Source organism: Pseudopipra pipra, chromosome 2 (genome assembly GCF_036250125.1).
Source record: "Pseudopipra pipra isolate bDixPip1 chromosome 2, bDixPip1.hap1, whole genome shotgun sequence".
Taxonomy (NCBI): domain Eukaryota; kingdom Metazoa; phylum Chordata; class Aves; order Passeriformes; family Pipridae; genus Pseudopipra; species Pseudopipra pipra.
In genome coordinates, this window is record NC_087550.1 from 85,421,842 (window position 1) to 85,428,878 (window position 7,037).

A 7,037-nucleotide genomic window follows, 5' to 3' on the forward strand; every position below is an offset into this window, starting at 1 on the left:
TTTGTCAGACTGTCCAACCATTCAAAAACATTTTCCCCAAGATTTTACAGATTTGATTCTTGCAGTTGGGAGGAAAGACTTCAAAATTGTCTCTGATGCTTTGTTACCAAGTGGGGGGTTGACATTGGCCAGCTGTCAGCTGCCTTCCCGGATATTCACTCACCGTCTCTCCTCAACAGGGCAGGGAGAGAACGGCTGGAAAAGCTCATCGGTCAAAATAGACAGGGAGATCATTTGCCGTTTACTGTCACACACAAAATTGACTTGTGAAATTAACTTTTTTTTTTGCCAATTAAAAATAGAGTTGAATGGTGAGAAACAAATACTAAATGAAAACAAAATCTTTCCACCACCCTACCACTTTCACCCCTCTATTTGGAACTCCTCTACCTGTGCACCACCACGCCCCAAGCAGTGCAGAGGAATTGGAGAATGAGAGCTGCAGCCAGTCCTTAATAGTTCCTCTTTGCTCCTCCTTCTCCAGACTTGGCTCTAGTGTGGGTTCTTCCACAGGCTACAGTCCTCAAGAACTACTCTGGCATGAGCTCTTCATGGGCTGCAGTTCCTTCAGAAAAAATCTGTCTGCTCCATTTTGGGGTCCTCTACGGGCTGCAGTGTGGATATCCGCTCCACTGTAGTCCTTTCCATGCGAAATCCTTGCTCCAGCACCTGCAGCACCTCCATCTCCTCCTTCTTCTCCGACCTTGCTGTTCCCACTGCTATTCCTCACATTTTCCCCCCTCACTCCTCTCTCTCTCACTCCTATGTAGTGGGTCTGCCCTTCCATAATATATTTTCCGAGAGGTGCTGGGGGCTCAGCCATGCCCCACAATGGGTCTGTTTGAGCTGTCTGGAAGTGGCTGTGTCCAGCATGGGGCAGCCCCGTTTCCTCAGAGACCACCCCTGCAGCCCACCACTGCCAGCACCTGCCCAGCTACACCCAATACATACCCACTAACAAAACTTTAGAGCCATTTTATGTTACACAAAGGATGGCATTCCTGCTGTAGGAGCAGAAGAAGAGAGGAGAAGCCAGGGAAAAGTAGCAGAGAAATGCTACTTTTGCATTTAGTTGTGCAGGCTGAAAGGCTTGCCCAGCTCAGGGCCCTGCGGACAGCAGAAAGGAGGAAGTGAGACTAATTGCTCAGAAATGGTTGCTAAGGAAGAGAGGTGACCAACACCCTTTCTGGTGTCAGCTATACTGTGAAAGTGTATGCCTGGGCAGATGTGAAGGCTGCTGAGGTTTTGGAGCTGCAATTCAAGTTAACAGCTCAGCAAGCGCTACCCACACCACCACCAAGTACAGTTTTACATCTCAGTTACAAAGTGGATTTGCGTTATGAACCATTTATCTGGGTTTCTTGGGCACTGGCTGGCTGGATCCTGCTCTTTCATTGAATCTTCTGTGCACCAGCTCTTTCCACGGTGTGTCCAGCTAGGACAGTTTGAGACAGTTTGCAAATGTAGACTGTAATATACCCTCACCTCTTCTAGCTCACTCTCTGGAAGTCTAACAGTCCTCCTAGATCCCTGTGTATTTCATACAGATTAGCAAAGTTCTGCAGTCTTTTCACAACCAGGCTCCCCTTTCTGTGTATCCATTAAAAAAAAAGTTGATAGAAGGAATAAAAAATAACATTTGATACATTTTTGTTAAAAGCTAAAATACCATTTAATTAATCTTCACAAAACGTAAAACTACATTACCAGAATATTGTTACCTCACATTAACTAATGGATTACCTGCTGTAACACAGAACTTTCTATAGTCTGTGTGTGTAAAGAGACTTCTTTCCCTGCTGAGATGCACTCAGCTCTACAATAGAAATACCTCACCATTGATGCCAGTAATGCTTCACAAAAATATTTAAATGCAAGACAAAAAAGGTACTTTTACATTTCTAATGAGAAGATGCAAGGCAAATACAAGTTTCTGAGTTAGGATTTTCCCATGCTGCTATGACTAATATACTTGTCTTGCAAAATTATCTGTCCCATAGACATACAGGATTTTTAGATCACTACAGCTGATCAGGAGAGGCCACAGGTTTTATCTCTCTGACACAACAGAACCTCTCATGTTCCAGGGTGTTTCCTGGCATCAAAGTCCCAGAATAATTATTCCTGAGCAAATTAATATGACTCGTGATTTATGAGAACATGACTTCTTAAGAAATTTCAAATGCCTAGTTCAGTTCTTCACTCTTTATTCATATGCCAGTCAGATCCAACCCTCTTGGCTTCTGAGATTTGGTACAATCATAGCCTGAAGTACAAGATTGCAACAATATCATAGTCACTACCAACCATGACTATACTTATCTTAATTTCAGCAAACTGCTGTAATTAGTGATTTCCCTTGTGGGGATGTTGTGAAATATATCTAATTACAGTCTAATACAGAGTTTTGTGATGTCCAGACAGTGGTTTCTAGGTAACTGAAAAGTAAACCATTTTCATTGTAAGGGTTATATTCTAAAGGTTTTGGTGAGAGAGACTTGCCATATCCATACCTTCTGGGCACATGCAGCTCGCAATGAGCCTTTAAGATCTTTGCTGTCCTTCTCAAGAAGGCAATGATTCTGTTTCAGCAAGAAAGGAGTCCTGCTGGGGCAGATGGACAAAGCACATGCATGGGATGTGTCTCTTGTATGGGCTGGTTATCCCCACATTGCTTGGTAGTGCTTGCATGCCCACAGGTAAGATCCTAACTCCCTTTCCTCCTTCTCTTGTTTGACACTCTCGTGCATCACCCAAAAAGCACAGGGAGGGAGCTGTTCTCAGTAAACATCAGGACCTGGAAACCTGCCCAGGTCTTGAGCAGGTATGGTAAGGAAGCGAGAGCTCACTGCGTGTGCATCTGCCCTTCTAACACAGGTTAGAATCAGTTTGTCTCAGTGATGCTGGAAGCTTGACAAAATGCACAAAGCCAAACTTTCACAATTTTCTTCTTAATGAGATTCATTGCATTCTGTGTCTGTGTCTCTTAAAGCTCTTGAAATCATATCTTTGTGACAAAATCTGAAGCATGTCTTGTTTAAAGCAGGTTTTTAATCCTGTTCATTGTAGAGAAGACTTTGAAAATATCATCTCTAAGACATGAAAATGAAAACAAAAGAACTTCAATGTTTTTACTTTCTAAAAGCTCATTTCATGTTTTCTATCAACAAAGATTATAAATCCTGTACTCAAGATCCTAGCAACTTACCTAGAATTGGTATAAAGCCTTGAAAAGAATCCCTAGTTAAAATTAGATTCCCCTATACTCATACAAAATGTGAATTACAGATGAGACAAATCCTTCCACAGTATTCAATTCCTTACATAGTATTAACAGAAAGGAAGGGAAGGATACTTTACTGCTAGGTTCATTCTCTGAGGCCATATTCTGATCCAGCAGAACTGGTACAGAGAGCATCCCTTGCTTCCAACTGATTATTTCAGTTTCCAACCACCTATGCAGTGGGACAGCCCAAATGTTTGTACAGACATGGTAAACTGTGTTGGGAAACCAATGAATGTGTAAAACAACCATTTCATTCAGACATCTGTGCATTTCAGTCTCATAGAGACACTTCTTTTTTTCCTTTTTTTTCAGAAGCAGATGACGAATATACAGAATAGTATTTTCACACAGCAGTCATTCATACATACTGTACGACCACATTGGCCTTTTTTGGTCTCTCTAGCAGATTCCTTACTACTGGAGGCTCTTGCCAGACTGAACACCAACAGAAGCTAGTCTGAAACTTGTGACCAGGTGGAACAAATAATATGGCTAATTTTGTGTACTAGAATCTATTTTCCATTGCTAGTGGTGATTTTGGACTAACGTCCTCATAGTTTTCAAGCAATATATGGCTTTTCAGCATCTCCTTGCATATAGAAATTAGCCCTGGTCACCAGTAATTTTACTGAATCAAACTGCTACTGCTCAACAAGGGAATGCTTTTTTTGCAGCTGTCCCCAGCAGTCTGTGATACACAGCTTTAACGCTGGCGTTCTTTGAATGGGAACAATGGACAGATGTGCCCATGTCCCAGGTTTCTGTGAACTATATGCTATGACAAGGAAAAGCATGAACAGTCAAACTAGGTAGTTCATGCTTGCTAACTTGTTTGTTCAGAAATTACCTTCCACATATTCCCAACATAAATTACCTTCCCTGTAAGGAGTTATATCATGTCTACAGATCTTTTTCTGTTGCTGGTGTTTGGGTGTGCTGGTTTCAACTGAGATAGAGTTAATTTTCTTCACAATGGCTGGTATGGGGTTGTGTTTTGGATTTGTGCTGAACACAGGGTTGGTAATGTAGAGATGTTTTTGTTATTGCTGAGCAGTGCTAACACAAGGCCAAGGCCTTTTATGCTTTTTGTGCTGCCACGCTGGTGATGGGTGTATGGAAGGTTGGGAGGAGTCACAGTCAGGACAGGTGACTCAAACTGACCAAAGGGATATTCAAATAATATGACATCATGCTCAGTATATAATGCTGTGGGGAAGAAGGAACAGAGGGGACATTTGGAGGGATGCCATTTGTCTTCCCAAGTCACTGTTACATATGATGGGACCCTGCTTTCCTAGAGATGGCTGAACACCTGCCTGCCCACATGAAGTGGTGAATCAATTCTTTATTTTGCTTTGCTTGTGTGTGTGTCTTTTGCTTTCCCTATTAAACTGGCTTTATCTCAACCCACAAGTTTCTGGCTTTTACCCTTCCAAATCTCTCTGATCCTGCTGGTGGGAGAGTGAGCAAGTGGCTGTGTGTGTCTTGGTTGCTGGCTGGGGTGAAACCACGACAGGGACAAAGGTGAGCAGAGTTCTGTGCAGTACATGAGACACAGACAGACAGTGCAGTATTTAAAATCATTTTTAAAAGGCATGCATAGAACCACAAGTCATTTTAGAAGTTTTTTTTACTGAAGATCTAAATAATCAATATTTTTAAAAGGCACACATTAAATATTTTGGTCAAAGGAATGAAAGAACATGTCCTAATATTAGCATAATGGACAACATAATCCATGATACAAACCCCACATTAATTCTGAACTTTGCTGTAAGCCATCTCTGTGACAGAAATTCTGCAGCTGGGAAGGTCACAATCTGCTTAAGGGCTGATAATGTAGTGAGTGCACTTACTCAAAGAGGGCACAATTAAGTTTTCAGCTGTAAAGCATATTCTTATTCAGCAATTACAGGTTCATAGATCTTACATAAGAGTCTATATCCTAGATCCTGTTTTGTGATATGAAGAGCTGCCATAACCAGGGTGTTGCCTGACATTCAGTTTGCTGGAAAAGCTTGCATTCCACCCAAGCCTCTAGCTGAAGCAAACAGACTCTTCAGTTTAATGTTAAATGAAAATAAAATGTAACGACATTAAAGTTTCTGAAGCATATCTTTTTAGTTCATGTTTAATAGGGCAAAAATTCAGATAACAGGCTACAGTGCTGATTCAGCAAGGCGTGTAGGCATATGCTAAAGCCTACCACATGTCAGTGAGATTTGACCAAGTGCAAAGAGATAGTCACATAGATAAAATTAAGATGAGTTTTAACAGCTGGCTGCATCATAACCCAGCAGCCCTTGCATTCTTCCCTAAGCTTAGAGAATGTTTTTTGTTCTGAAGAGATACTCTAGGTCCCTGTGTATCCTAGTTAAAATCGACAGGATCATCTGCCAGCATCTGCCTCCAGTTACATCCTTTTATCCTTTATCCAGGTCTCTAGCACCTAACATTGCAGTGCTCAGTGGAGCACTGTTTTAAAGGTAGGGTCTGTGAAAGTTTCCCTCTGTCACAATCCTAATGTGAAAAAGAAAGTCAAGAAAGCTCTGAGTAAATGTGGTCTGCTCTGATGATTTAACACATTGTCATTTTTAGAGCCTTTTTGTCTGTAGGAGAATAGAGGCTCTATTTGTTGGGGTTTTTTACTTGCTTAGTGTTTGACATAATACCAATCCTCTTTCACTATTGGTTTCAGCTGCTGCTGTGACACAGAGGAACGATTGCTGAGACCTGTGGTAAAGACTGTCCTCCTAATTCTGGTGCAGAAGACCATCACAAATGGGTAATTGGAGGCGGCAACATGTTAATTAGCTATTGCACAATTTATCGTAATTTGTCTATCTGAAGTTTTATTTTACATTGTTGCACAGTTTATTGATGCTTTTCCAATTTTGAGCTCTTAACATTAATTTTGTGGGATGGCTTTATCTATGGTGCCAACCTGCCATGTGTATTGTCCTTGTGGGTGTAACAGTGGCTGCCTGATGCTCCCGATGAGACTGGCAAAAAGAGACAAAAGTGGGATCTTCAACAAAAATGTCGAAGACATCACTGATCCAGACCTTGTTGGAATCCTGGCAAAATACACTCAAGGGCTGCAGCAGTGCTGTATTCTGCCTACATTAACTTTAGGGAATTGCATAGGAATCTGTAACCCTGAACAATCCACACACAGGTCAAGATTTTTATCAAACTTCATGAGCACAATAACGAGACAGCGAATCAGATCTAAATAACATTTAAATATTCAGTGTTAACTGTAAAAAAGTCCTGTTGTTAAAGTAAACAAACACAGGATTCAATTTGTTTTGCCTTTTCTTCCTTTTCTGTCTTACAACATAACGTGCAATAAACATTCTAGACACTGTTTTTGAGAATACTGCTACCTCACTGTAAGACTCTGAGGAATAAATTAGTTAAATTGTTGATAACACATAATAGCAAGGGATACTGCAGAGACAGCAGATGGAAAGAAAATACTGGAGTAATTATTATTTGGAAGAGTTTAAAGCTTGTTTGCATGTTAAGAAGATTCACATTAAGATTGGTTTTCAAATAATGTAATTTGCACCAAAGGAGCAAAAATATACCGTATAAAAATCAACAAATAACATGCTCAGGCACAGAACAACTGGGGTGTTGTTCTCTTGCAAGATATATTCTCTTGCAAAATAGACACATTCACATGTGTAAGGACCTTCCTCTCAATTCATACATATTCTGATATTGTAAAGTGAAATCCCAAAGG